The sequence below is a fragment of the Clupea harengus genome, chromosome 6, assembly GCF_900700415.2.
Source record: "Clupea harengus chromosome 6, Ch_v2.0.2, whole genome shotgun sequence".
NCBI classification, from domain to species: Eukaryota; Metazoa; Chordata; class Actinopteri; order Clupeiformes; family Clupeidae; genus Clupea; species Clupea harengus.
In genome coordinates, this window is record NC_045157.1 from 25,406,696 (window position 1) to 25,420,220 (window position 13,525).

The 13,525-nt window shown below is 42.1% G+C and overlaps 1 long non-coding RNA gene across 1 annotated transcript; it reads left to right on the forward strand.

The window, feature by feature from the left end:
- Positions 1-323: 323 nt before the first annotated feature.
- LOC116220723 lies at positions 324-1,233 on the forward strand. The gene is made up of 3 exons (XR_004163815.1): positions 324-498; positions 584-661; positions 825-1,233. It is a non-coding gene; the product is annotated as an uncharacterized LOC116220723 (long non-coding RNA).
- Positions 1,234-13,525: the final 12,292 nt, after the last annotated feature.

Consider the following 13,525-nt stretch of genomic DNA (forward strand, 5'->3'; position numbering starts at 1 on the left):
AGATATGGGTTGTGGATACAAAAATGGTAAATTAATGCTATGCCGACACCTGGGTGTGGGTGTGTATTTTCTTGTGTGTGTGTGTGTGTGTGTGTGTGTGCATACGTGAGTGTATATGTCTGCGCAGGCGCTCCTGCTCACACTTCATGCCACCCCTATCAAAAATGTCTGGACACGGCCCTGAATGTAAACAACCATCAAACATCTGTTTTCTATATTTTTATAGCAGTGAAATATACACATTGAAATATAAAAATGATTGTACATATACACAAGTTTAAATATGTGTGGCAGAGTGGGCTACGCCTCCACCGTCCATCCCCCCAGGTGTAATAAGAAACACTGATTACTGGGCGGGCTTGTATTTTGATATATAGCCCAGCTCAGGTCACGGGGAGACACGTCCTCCTAACCTTGTTTTGCTTCCGGGTGCCCATCAGTTTGTATGGTGGCGTGGGATTGCAAATTGCACTACTTGGACTAATGCTGTTACCGAAGGTAAGCAACTTTGGCGTTAAGCCACTTCGTCCATTGCGGCACCTTCTTATTGTTGCTAAAAAGGCTCGTTCACTTTTCTGTTTAGCACGAGTGGTTCATTGTCGCGACAAAGCCGGTGTAGCGGTTGCTCTGACGCCGGGTGCTCGGTGGGAATCAGCTGGAGGTAGGCTGGTTCAGTTACTACTACCGCTCTGTATTTTAATATGCAGGTTTAGTTACCAGCACCGCTCTGTATTTTAATATGCAGGTTTAGTTACCAGCACCGCTCTGTATTTTTAAATGCGCATTAGTTATGAATAACAATGCTATCCTCCTCTCTATCATAGCTCCGTCCATGACTCGCTGTCCCTGAGTGTGCAGTCATTGCAGCTCGGCACGTTGAGCTGAGGGTCATCCACTGCCTCCACCCGGGAAGGGCTGCTGTTCTGTTTTACTGTCAAATACATGTTTATAATTGACCGGCATGCTCATGCTTGGTGTGTATCTCTCTGTGATTTCCTGCATGCATGGGGCTAGGCTGGGTATGCTACCTTCCATCTCCGCTTGCTCTGCCTGATATTGTTTTGTTGGTTTCTTTTGATTTGATGCATGGGGCTGTGCAGTGGGCTGCTGCTTTTCCCTCTCTGCTTGGCCTGCATGTTTTGTTGTTTTGTGCTGCTGCTATGTTAACTATGGTGGTGGTAATTCTGAATGATTGTTAACTAGCCTAACCGTGTCTTTGCTGAAGTGCGTGCGTGTGCCTCTGTGTGTGCATGTAGCTAAGGTAACCCAGGGTACTGTGACAGAGCCCGCTACTCCCCGCTGACCGTCGGAGGTCCACCCCGTCCTAAGTCCCTACGCCAAAGCTAAGTAGCCTCAGTAGGATAGCCACACTATTAAATCCTCTCCCTGCCTCTTTACTGTCAAGTGTTTTGCTAACCCCAGTGCCTCTATCTCTCTCCCTGGACAGGTGCAGTGAGTTTCACTTGAGCGACAGGCTGACCCCCAGGTGGTGGAGCCCACCCCCTCACTTTTCCTTGCTGTGTGCATAACGGTTGCCCTATTTTGGAGTGCAGTGCTTACTGGTTTTATGCACGTGTGGTGTGTGTCTTCTGGGCCTCTCCTGTCCCCCTCTTGGAAAGTCCTGCTCGCTGCGGTAAGCCACTGCCCTGCTCCACCTTTGAGTCCTGACCACTGGCCCATCTCCGTAAGGCTTTGGCCATCTCACCTGCTCATATTCGGGTCATAGCCCACTGGCTAACATTGTACGTGTCTACTGTGTGTGTTTAGTGTATGTGTGTACGCTGGAAATAACTCTGTTTGGTTGTTGTGTGAGAGGCAACAGCCTGTACTATAATTGCCCTGTACTCCTTTTACTACTGTCTGTATACCTGTTAATAAACTGTATTTATGGAACCAATGTCTCTGGCCTAAGAGTGTTACGAACTTGTGTTTGCCTTGTTAGAGCTAAATTAACACAGAGTCTATATCTGTCCTAGGGTGACTACCTAGGTGGCGTAGTCGACAATTAAAACTATCCTAGTAAACTACCTCGCCACTGTCACATATGCATGACCAACACCATGCAGCGTTTTCTTTGCCCTTCGTTCTCATACCTTTATGTGCTGTATATCAGAGATGGCCAACAGAAAAGCGAATTATTCAGAGACGGCTTCTGTTACCATGGAAACAATCAAAGAAGCTAGCATTAGTTGCTGCTGCATATCAGAAATGGCCAACAGAAAAGCGAATTATTCAGAGACGGCTCCTGTTACCATGGAAACAATAAATGAAGCTAGCTTTACAAGCTGCTGCATATGACACATGGCTAACAGAAAAGTTTTGTCATTTTTCTCAATGATGGTCAACTATTTTTAGTTAAAGAAGAACTATTTCGATAGTTTACATTAATTTTCAGCATTTCAAAGAGAATGAGCTGTGGGAACCGAAGAACAGCGAGGTCTAGCAGCAATTATCATAGACATATATCTATAACTTAAATTAAGGTTTACACTTACATGTTGGAAAACAGAACGTCTCATGGAGGCTGCTTGCTAACGCTATTTCAGTTATGTTTAGTGCAATGTAACAAATCAGTGAATTATCAGAGTAGCCTGTCTTTTCGTTCGTTCTGAATATTACACTGATATGAAACGTTGAAATTCAAACATTTTCAGTAATTATTTTAATTTGCTATGGGAAATAATCATTACATTTATCGAACAAATAGCCGAGAGATGAATTGATTACCAAAATCATCGTTAGTTGCAGCCCTAGTGATTACATTTGTGGGCATACCACTGTATAAAACCATTATACAATTGTTCTACATGAAGAAGTGAAGACAGGTTAGCCATAAGGTACTCTTAATAAATGTATTTACTCAAATGAACCTTTGAGGTTTAAATCCACGTTGTTGTGGAGAAAGAGGTACGTTTTAAAAAAAAAAATAGCCTGCCTTTATTAAACTCAGCAGATAAATTCACTCGCTCAAACAAACAAGCGCTGTTAAATGCACAAGCATGCACGTTGAAATTAAATTATAAACAATGCAAAAATGGAGATAAATAGAATACTCACTACACAAAACTATGTACATTGTCCAACCTTCGAGGTTTAATCCACGTTGTTGTGGAGAAAGAGGATGGCATCAACAGTGGATGGCTTCAGCGATGTCCTCCTCTGTTCGTTGTAGTGATGGGAAGTTCGGATCATTTTACCGACTCGGTTCTTTGAATCTCGTTCAGTAAAATGAACAAATCTTTTTTTGAGTCATTCGTTCATTTCGGGGGGGGGGGGACTTCCCATCACTATCATGGGGGGGAGGGTGGTAAGAGAAATTCCTGCATTAAAATATTGTGACACTAACACTAACAACATAACACTGTATCATGACAGTCTGGATGATTTGAAGTGGTCATTTATTATCACACTAGCATTCAATTATCACGGCAAACTATTACGCTGAACCCTAAGTAAAGTTCACAAAAGTTAAAATAACGAAACCTGTAATTATTACTTGTGAAGGGATATCATTCACGTCTTACTAAACCTAGCCACGCGAAAGGGAACGAGATAAATTCCTGCATTAAAATATTGTATCATGACAGTCTAGATGATTTGAAGTGGTCATTTATTATCACACTAGCATTCAATTATCACGGCAAACTATTACGCTGAACCCTAAGTAAAGTACAAAAAAGTTAAAATAACGACCTGTAATTATTACTTGTGAAGGAATATCATTCACGTCTTACTAAACCTAGCCACGCGAAAGTGAACGAGGTAAACAAATCCTTTCTGTTTCCTCTTCTGAGCCTATGCAGGTCACGTGAAAAATTATCCTAAGATCCGTATCCGAAGACCCAGTCAAAATGAACGAATCATTTCTGTTTTCTCTAGCTACCAGTGCTGAGCCTATGCAGGTCACGTGGAAAATGAACGATGAACGAGATCTGATCTGTATCCGGCAGATGAACGAGTCGTTCACCTCCCGACCGTGTCTTCGGGTCAATGAACGATTCGGCAGATGAACGAGTTGTTCACCTCCCGACCGTGTCCTCGGGTAAATGAACGATCGGGAGGTGAACAATTCGTTCATCTGCCGGATACAGATCTTTGGGTCAATGTTTCGTTCTTCTGCCAACCAAGTCTTCGGATCAATTAATCGTTCATCTGCCGGATACGGATCTTTGGATCATGGTACTGGTAGATAGAGGAAACAGAAATTATTCGTTCATTTTCCGACTCGGTCTTCGGATACAGATCTTTGGATCATTTCCCACGTGACCTGCATTCAACGAATCATTTCTGTTTCCTTGGCTGAGCCTATGCAAGTCCCGATGCGTGGCCACGAGAAAATGAACAAATCTTTTTTTGAGAGGACTCGTTACTCTCGAGTCCTTGTAAGGATTCGTTCAAAATGAACGAATCGTTCATGAACGACACATCACTAGTTTGTTGGTTCTTCCAGCAGCGCTGAAGTTGCGTTCGCTGCTGCTGCTGCTGGCGGGTATGGCAAGGATACCGCGGGCAAGGACACCAAGCTTCGGGTAAGTTACATGGTGTTCTCTCCACCAGCCCAAGACATCTCTATCATCCTGCATCACGTGGTCATGAGTGGAGTATTCTTCTACTTCATCCCCGGCATTTGCCAAAGGCTGATTTTCCCACTCTTCAAAGTATACTGCAGCTTTCTTGGGCGCAGGTCCTTCCCCTGGATCAGTGGACGCCTCCTCGGTGTGGTGGTCACTGAGCTGTCTGCGAACCTCTAGGTGAAGGTCGTCTCTCCCTGATGCAGACAACATTCGGAGTTGGCTGTATTTAGGCCAAAGGAAAGTTGCGATTCTGTGAAGATCTTTTATTTCCACCTTTCGCAAAATCCAATGGAGGTGCCGCCCCCGAATAATGGCTTGATATGGTCCAACGTCTTTTTGCCACAGTGGCTCTTCAGTCGCTCAAACCACAGTAGCACAAGGTTTATTGTGGAGTACTGGTCTCCTTCAAGTTCACGCTGGGCCTCATAAAATGGTTGCAGGAACTCGACAAGAAAGTGAAGTACGTCTGGGCATACAGCATCGATCCGCCAGCTCTCTGCACGGTCCTCAAGCTTTTGACGTAATTCCTGATAGACTGAACGGACAGAGTTCAGGGTTAAATAGGCCGTGCTAAATCGGGTGTCTCCCATTTGATTGACCGTTTTTGATAGCAAAGCTGCCATTCCTGTCTTTTTGACGTATTTTACCAATGCCTCCGTAGCTTCAATTGTTTCCGAAACAGTTGGGGCTTCTTCGGCCAATTCTTTAAGATCGAGGGCATGGCGCATCACGGTGTTATACAGGTGATCTTGACAGTCGAGCCTGTGGTATGGTCTGAGGGCACTGATAATGTTAGAGCCTTGGTCTGTCACCCACACAACTTTATTTAGAAGACTCATATCCAGCCCATACTCTGTCAGTAGTCTGAGTATCTCTATCCTTATTTTATTCCCCGTCTTTGCCTCCTCTTGTGGGAACACTGCTGTTGTGAGAACTTTGCTCACCAGCTTGAAGGTTCGGGTCACGAAATGGCAAGTGATTGCCATGTAGCTTAACTTGTGGAAGTCCTCTGTCCAGATGTCCAGTGGTCATTCCGATCGTTTTAACCTCTTCATTTATTTCGTTCAGTTGTGCCACCAGCCTTTTGCGTTCCTCTTTTGCCATCTCATGGCACCGTTTTGACATTGTTGTAGGGTCAAGCAGTACGTGCTGCACTGCCACTGGCCCATAGACAGTACCGACATGAATCAGCTGCTGGGCCAACTCACGGAACCCCTCTCCTTCAATGCAGCGAAATGGCCTTAGATCCTTGCAACAGAATGCAACGCATTTTTCAGTAATTTTCTGTCTCCTGGAGTGGGATTCTTCTTTTGCTGCTAGTAGCGAAGGCGGCGATGCTCGTTTGCACAAGCCCACCGGCATCTTCAGTTGTCTTGCAGCCTTTATCGACATGGCGCTGCAGGGCGGAATTCCCCGTCCGCTTACTGTCGTACATCATTAAAACGCCACACTTTTTACATTTGACGTACCCAACCGCATCATGAGAGTCTGCTTGCACTACTAAGAAGAAAAAATTCCAAACGGTTGATTTCCCTTCTTTAACTACCGTTTTGTACTCTCCAGATGACAGCTTCTGTTTCACGTCCTCCATGATTTGTTTTCTTGTTGTCACTGTTAAAAAAGCTGCTTTTACCAGCAACTTCCAGCTGTGCACCCTGTTGTGCACGCACGAGACCTGGGCCACAGAGAGGTCAGGTCAGCCAATCGGGTATTCCCAGAGTTCCGTGGGGCGCATGCACACTTGCACAGGGCAAAACTACTGGAAGTTAATAGTCCAGACCTGCCAACATTGGAAAATGTGTTTGAGTACCACACCTGGGGGGGCGGCGGTTTTGTGCGGCGCGGCGGGAGAGAGAACTGTTGTAAATGTAGTATACCCCCATGATTTTTCTGTTGTCCTGTCCAAGATTTTGTGGCCTTCATTTTTTTTGTTATAATGCTGTTGCATGTTTGAACCAATAGACGGCATTCTGAGCTAATAAATAATGCAGTTCTGAACCACTTTAGTAGGCCTAATGAAAGAAAGAAAAAGACTGTGATAACAGTTATAAGTGATAACTGTGACAACAAATTCGTAGCCTAATAAAAACTTTCTCTGCACAAGTGAGCAGTACATAGCAGGTCTTTTACACTTCCTCTGGGATGTTATTTCACTCTAGGCTACTTAGGACCTTCTCGAAGGCGGGCGCAAATATCGTCATTGACCTCAGTGCTGAGGCCGTGAACCACGCTGTCTCCGTTTGGGCATGTTCAGCTTGTTGCAGCCTTTAGTTATTTGGACTTTAAAACTGCAATTGCATCCTTATTTTTTGTGACAATTTTTCTACAATAAAACCGACAACATTGGATGGTCAAACTCCCTTTGCATTGGATTATTGGACAGAACTGCGAGTCTTGACATTGCTTTCTCCATGGTGGTAAAATCAATTAGGACATAGGAATAGGATCTAGGGGTTTAAAGGAAAAAACTCAACTGTTTTTGCCACTACACACTGTGACATGACGATAGCTGTGCGTAGGCCTATGTGTGGACACTGTAGAAGGCTGTCGCGGACTTCGAGCATGAACTTGAGAACATCGGACATGTTCACACTTGACAGGTAGGCCTATGATTCTCGGATAATATGCATCATACTGTGTTCGTTACCTGTTGCTCCTTGGTGACTGATATCAATATTAACATTGAACACTGTGCAGAAAGCATGGTGGGGAAGTCTGAAAAGAACAGAGGGATGGCCATCTCTCCCGGTGACTATCAATGATTTTTTTTGAGGCGCATGCGATCTTTTTATTTTCTCCGGTGGTTCTGCCATGGTAGCATACTACAAAAGTTTGTCTGAAATTAGTAATATCAAAAACACCAAGAAAGCGTAACGTCAAACCATTTGTAACACAGCCAAGACACTTAGATATATTTGCCATTTTAAATCGACGGCGAACATAAAGACTGCATGGTTAACATCGTTGGGCTAAAATTAAATTAATTTAATTTAATTTAATTTAACGTCTTATCTCTGCATTACTCGTTAGTTTACCTTTCAGTGATTTTTAACTTGGTTTAATGTCCTCACTTGAAGAATTGGCCAGATGTTGGCGAGAAGGGAGAGTTAGGTAAGTATGAATGAAAAATCGCTAACTGAGACAAAAACAGCGGTTGATTCTACTGACTGCAGAGTAACCTAGTACTTTCTGATTTCGAGGGTCATACACAGGATAGTAACGATAGTAACGGCAGGGGGTCTGTGATTGGTCAAATTCCTCTTCTGCTTCTTGCTCTGCTGCAGCTGCCTATGTACGGCTTGGCGACTCGACACAGACAGATTTTGAAGGTTGAACCCGGTTTTATTTAGTATTTTTTGTTTTGCGTACTTTTAGAGCATTAACTCGTACCAGCGTACTTTGATGTCAAAATGCGTGCCAGGTACGCAAAATGCGTACATGTTGGCAGATCTGTTAGCCCCACTTGATCACCAACACTTTTGACACCATACCACCATAACAGAAGGTGGTATTATGTTGTACAGGATTATATGCATAAGAGTTTGAAAATCCATGGATGTCAACCAGGTAGGTGTAGGTAGGCTGAAATGATATAAATCAAATGTCATTATTGGCTCAAATATTGCGACCCACTCCTCCCAGCTGTTGAAAATCAGTGTTGGTCACACTGCCTGGTATTATAGGTCACATGTTAATCTATAGATCACATCAAATGCATTTGACAAAAATAGTCAGTTTTGTCATCCTGCATGTCCTGTATGCTCCATATGGTGGCAGTCTAATTCCAATAATGTCCTCGTACCCCTAGAATGCACATGTTATTTGCACTTTTATACATGTTTTACTTACAGTATGCTTAGTTATTTGTTGTCTTGAAATGCTGTGATTGGTCTCTTTTTGTTTGAGAATCGATTGCACAGGTTAAGACCACACCTCTGCTGCTCTACTTTTTGCTCTAAACTTCAAGCTGTCCAAATTTAATCACAGATATTTCTCCTTACCGTCCTCAGGAGAAAAAGTTTGAGACAAAAATTTGATTGTATTGTAAAAATGTACCATATTTGAGCATGATTTGTAACCCTGATGAGATCTCTACTTTCACTCCATAGGAGACAGATGGTTTGTTGAAATTCATTGTTCACTGAACATGATCTTAACCATACATTTTGGTTAACAGAGTTTCAACAGATAGATTTTTTAAATAATTTCAGCATCTGTAATTAGTATATAGGGCACCAACCAAATAAGGTGTGACTGAAATCTGAAAAGCAGGAGATTCCTGAATTCCACTTTTAGTTGCAGTTAACTTCTGCTGTTGTCTCTGAGGTTTCTTATGGGTGCTTCCATCACAACGTGAAAGACTGTAGGGAGATACTCTAAAGAGATATTTCAGAAACTTTGGGTTTTATTCAACCTTTTAGAAAGGTGTATGTGTGTGAAAATATTCCTTCTAGGAGCAGTAGAAAAATAGTCATCAGCAGAGCAGTTGCAGCTGCTTCCAAGTCCAAACAAACACAACTTCACAAATGGTCCAATATAATGATTTAATTATTGCACAATAGTGTTTTATTGTCTTTTTCCCTTGTGTATAGATAGAATGAACATTCTGTTCACATTATAACCACCTAATACTATATTTCAGACTTAGCTGTGCCATGAAGGGAAATGTGAACAGACCTGTTTATTTTGAAAGATGGCATAATGATTTGGATTTGACATGAAACACCACCAATAGACAACCCCTATGTGTTTCTTGTACACTCTCAGCTGTGTGAATACTAATTTAGTCCACGTGTAGCCTGGGCCAAGTGTAGTGTAGCAACGCATCGTTGCATTTGGCACGTCATTTACATTACATGAGATGAAACACTCACCATATATGAGAGAGAGTAAGTATTTAAGTACATGGATAAATAAAGACTTCTAGGTATCAAAGAAGAAAGCTAGATGGATTACAAGACTATCCATCTATTAAAACTATGAACCAACCCGCAGCTGAAAAGAGAAAAGCTGAAGGAGGATGAATCAAAGGTGCCAAAGGGAAAGGCTAAGGCAGGTGGAGCTGTGCTGAATTGTACCCCTCAGTCTGAACTCTGTTGTGGATCATCCAACAGCTGTAACTCCACTACCATACTTTAAACTAGATAAGGCCTAGGCAAGCATGTGATGAAGAGGTACATATTCTGGTGCTGGCTCTCTCCCAAAAATCCTCTTAGAGCTCCACTCCTAGTTCCTGCTCCCAGGCAACAGTAGTTTTAGAGCCAGTTTGCATATTGAGAGAGTATATTTTGGAAATGAGAGATTTCTGGTGAGTTGAAATAGTTTTCCAACGGCTGCTTTGGGGGTGGAGAGGGGAACCCCAGAAAGGTCTAACAACACTGTCTATGAATAGGTAGCTGAAACTCTTTAAACCATTTCTCTCCCATAGGTGAAAGGCAGGGTCTAAAAGAAAGGGTGGAAAAAGATGATTGTTGGAGATTGTTGGAGGCATAAGGGTAGAAGCTTGACTTATGACTTATAATGACATCTGAATGGGTGAACAACAGACAACTGGGTTCACAACCCATCATAAGAGGGTTGTCTGTGTAATGAGAGAGAAAGGGGGGAATGAAAAAAAGCAGAGGAGCAGAAAGAGGAAGACACCACAACGTTTGTGGGGCACCATACCACCAGAACAAAAACTTCTGGATGTTCGCTGCGGAACTAAATTAGGCAAAGAAAGCCTTCAACTTAGTGTGCATTGCTGCAGCAGGGAACTCTGAGTGTCTTTTCTTCCCATATAAAAGAAATGATAGCTTGGTCAATAGATTTAAAGTATAATTTGGATAACAATAGCGGAAAAGATATAGACATTTTGGCAGTATGTTAATTTTAACAGCATTAATCTTCCCAAGCACAGACTAAGGTAGATTGCCATCTTCTCTCTTCATACAGTAGAGGAGAAGGGTAAAGTTTGCATCTAAAGAAAAAGACAGGGAGTATGTAAGATTTTTAAGATTTTTTTTTTTTTAAAGCAGCACAATGGAGGAATTGCTAATCGCTAACGAGATGCTAGCGGCTAAACCTAGCAAAACCTCTTGAAATGTGCTTACTTTGACACTATGACAAACTAGTGAGTCAACGGGGACGGCCCAGTGTTCTGAAAGCCCGATATTCCGAAATCTCAACATTCCGAAAAATAGTCACCCTGGCATAATTTAGAAATATTTAAAGGACCCATCATATGCCCATTTTACCACAACTTGATATGGTTCCTTGGGGTCTTAATGAAATGTCTGTAACATATTTTGGTCAAAATACCACAAGAATCATTTAAAACAGCACCCTTTTTACCCTGTCAAAAACAGCCCTCCAAGGAGTGACCTGTTTTGAGTGCCTGTTCCTTTAAATGCTAATGAGCCAGCTCCCTCCTCCACGAGATGCGCTCCCCTAGCTTTAACACCTCCCTCCACCCCAACACAAGGCAATGTTTTTTAAAGACAATATATACTTCAACACAAATTCCACTCCATAGACATCCAAACGAACTATCTACTGTAGAAGTAAGCATAGATCAAATAGGCTAGCTTAACTGTTCACACAAAAATGCGTTGGCCACATCTTTAGCGATTGCTGTACACCAGCTGGCTCCTACACACTACAACATGCTAATGTCGCTAACTTTTACACAAAGCCTATAATTTCACTGTCAGGTTATTTTGTGTCAACAATTAATCTCGAAAACCTTCAACTACCAAACTAGTTCACAGAAATCTTGTTGTTTGCGGTAGGCACTATATACCCATGCAAACGTAAATTCTCACAGGAATTACATCCAGACGAACTGCTAAGCTAGCCTATTTGATTTATGCTTACTGGAATAGCTAGCTAGCAGCATGAAGCAAATGAAGCCCTCAAGATGAATTCAATCAATTTCGCTCTTGTGTCTTCTGAGGCTGGGACGTTGTACAGATCTGTGCAGCCGACCACAGCGCATCTTGAGGGCTTCATTTGCTTCATGCAGCTAGCTAGCTATTCCAAGTGTATCCGAGGTTTGCAAAAATGAAGTGAAGTGAAAAAAGTTTACAGCATTGCTATCATGCTAATTTTATGGGAAGTGATCACTTGATTGACTTCAAGGTGTATTTAACAGTACAGAGGCCAATATTAAAACTTGTTTCGCAGGACTGTCAGGTTTTCACAATGTAATCTGCGTAATTGACTGTATACTCATATTGAAATACAGGCACCAAGAGAGAATGATCAGTTTGATCATTATCTATTTTGTATTAATCTATTAAAGCAATACCCAAATTATTTGAGACTCCACCATTACACTTTCTGGATGTTTCATGAATTTTTTGTTAAAGCCCCATTCCAGGAGAACTGCCATTTTTGTCACTGAGCTCCCCCTAAAGTTGCGGAGTGTAGCTCACTTTTTACACCACTGTTGTAAAAACAAATCGCACTTTGACACCCCCTAATGGACAATGTACATGTGTATTTGTTGACAAGCTGAAGGATATAGAACCGGCAAAGACAACGGCTGAGCCAAAGAAGCATGTAGACTGACAAGGTAGAGTAATATCACAAGATTTCACACAAATATGACTCTGTATAGTTTTATTTATTGTGACATCTGAGATGAACGTGAACATAACCAAAGAATAACACAAAAAATGAAATACTGTTCATGTTTTCTGCCCATATGTGGAGTATGTGTAATCTAATAAAATAATGGCGACATGCTTAATATACATTGGACAGTGTAATTTATTACAAGCTAGCTGAGTTTTCAAGGTTGTAAACTTCCAAGGCTTATTGGTGTGAGATTCACGAAGACTGATCAAACTTTTTGATGTGAGATGAATTGGTTGGATGCTAGCCTGAGACAGGACGATGACTTTGGGCATCTGGAAAAACTGCAAATCTCTGTGAGACAGGAATTACACAAATAAGGCCTAGGTCCAAATCTTTCATAAATAAAATTGGCAGGGATGTTTATGATAACTAGCATTTTCACAACTTTCCTAATACAGCCAAACGTCAAGCAAGGACAACACAAGACATATCAATTCAGCTAATAAGTTATTACTGACTAGTCCAGCAGAAAGAAGGCCAGCTCGGCATCTGACTTGCTAAGTTACTTGTTCAGTCTCTTGCTTGGTTACTCTCTCTTTTTTTCTTCCTATCCTCCAACAGTGTCTTCCTTTGTTTCTTCATCACCTCTGCCACGATGTCCATAAAGAAAATACTGCGCTAGCTTCCTCTTATAGCTAGCATATGGGTCTATTGGTTGTTGCCTGAGGTGGTGCTGTCATGCCAAATAGTGTCCGGGTGACGTCTTATTGGCTTTCGAACGACTCTTGAGTGACAGTTGCTATACCAACGCTAGCATTATGTAACCCGGACACTTTTTGGCAGTCAGAGTCGTTCGAAAGCCATCAGCTACTTTTTAGTCGCGTAATATTGTGCCTAAACTATGAAGTATTCTGTTTTAGCTACACCTGCCAGTATCCTGTACGTCAACATTCGCAGTCAATACCGCTACATTTTTAGTCGTAAATATTGTGGCTAAACTACTTTTTAGAGTTCATACTAGCTAGCTAGCTATACACTAAGCAAAAAAAAAATCTCCTTGTCTTGTGCAAATGTAATTGTGGGTGCTGTCAGATATGTCTAATAATCACAACACATTAAGGACTTTAACTATTCGACTTGGCACGTTTGTTCTTGGTTCACCAGCTCATAAAAGTGTACACACATAGCAATAATACAAGGAAAACATGTATCTGTAATCTATGGTAAAGTTTATTTGTAATCAATGGGAGGTGGGCTATGGGATTACATCTGATGATATCCATGCTGCATCTGGACTCCTTTTCTGCTTTAGGTCCACACACCAACTGTCTGCCACACCTTAGAAAATGGTAGAATGGGAGAGACTGTAAGAAAACTGGCAGTAAGCAAAA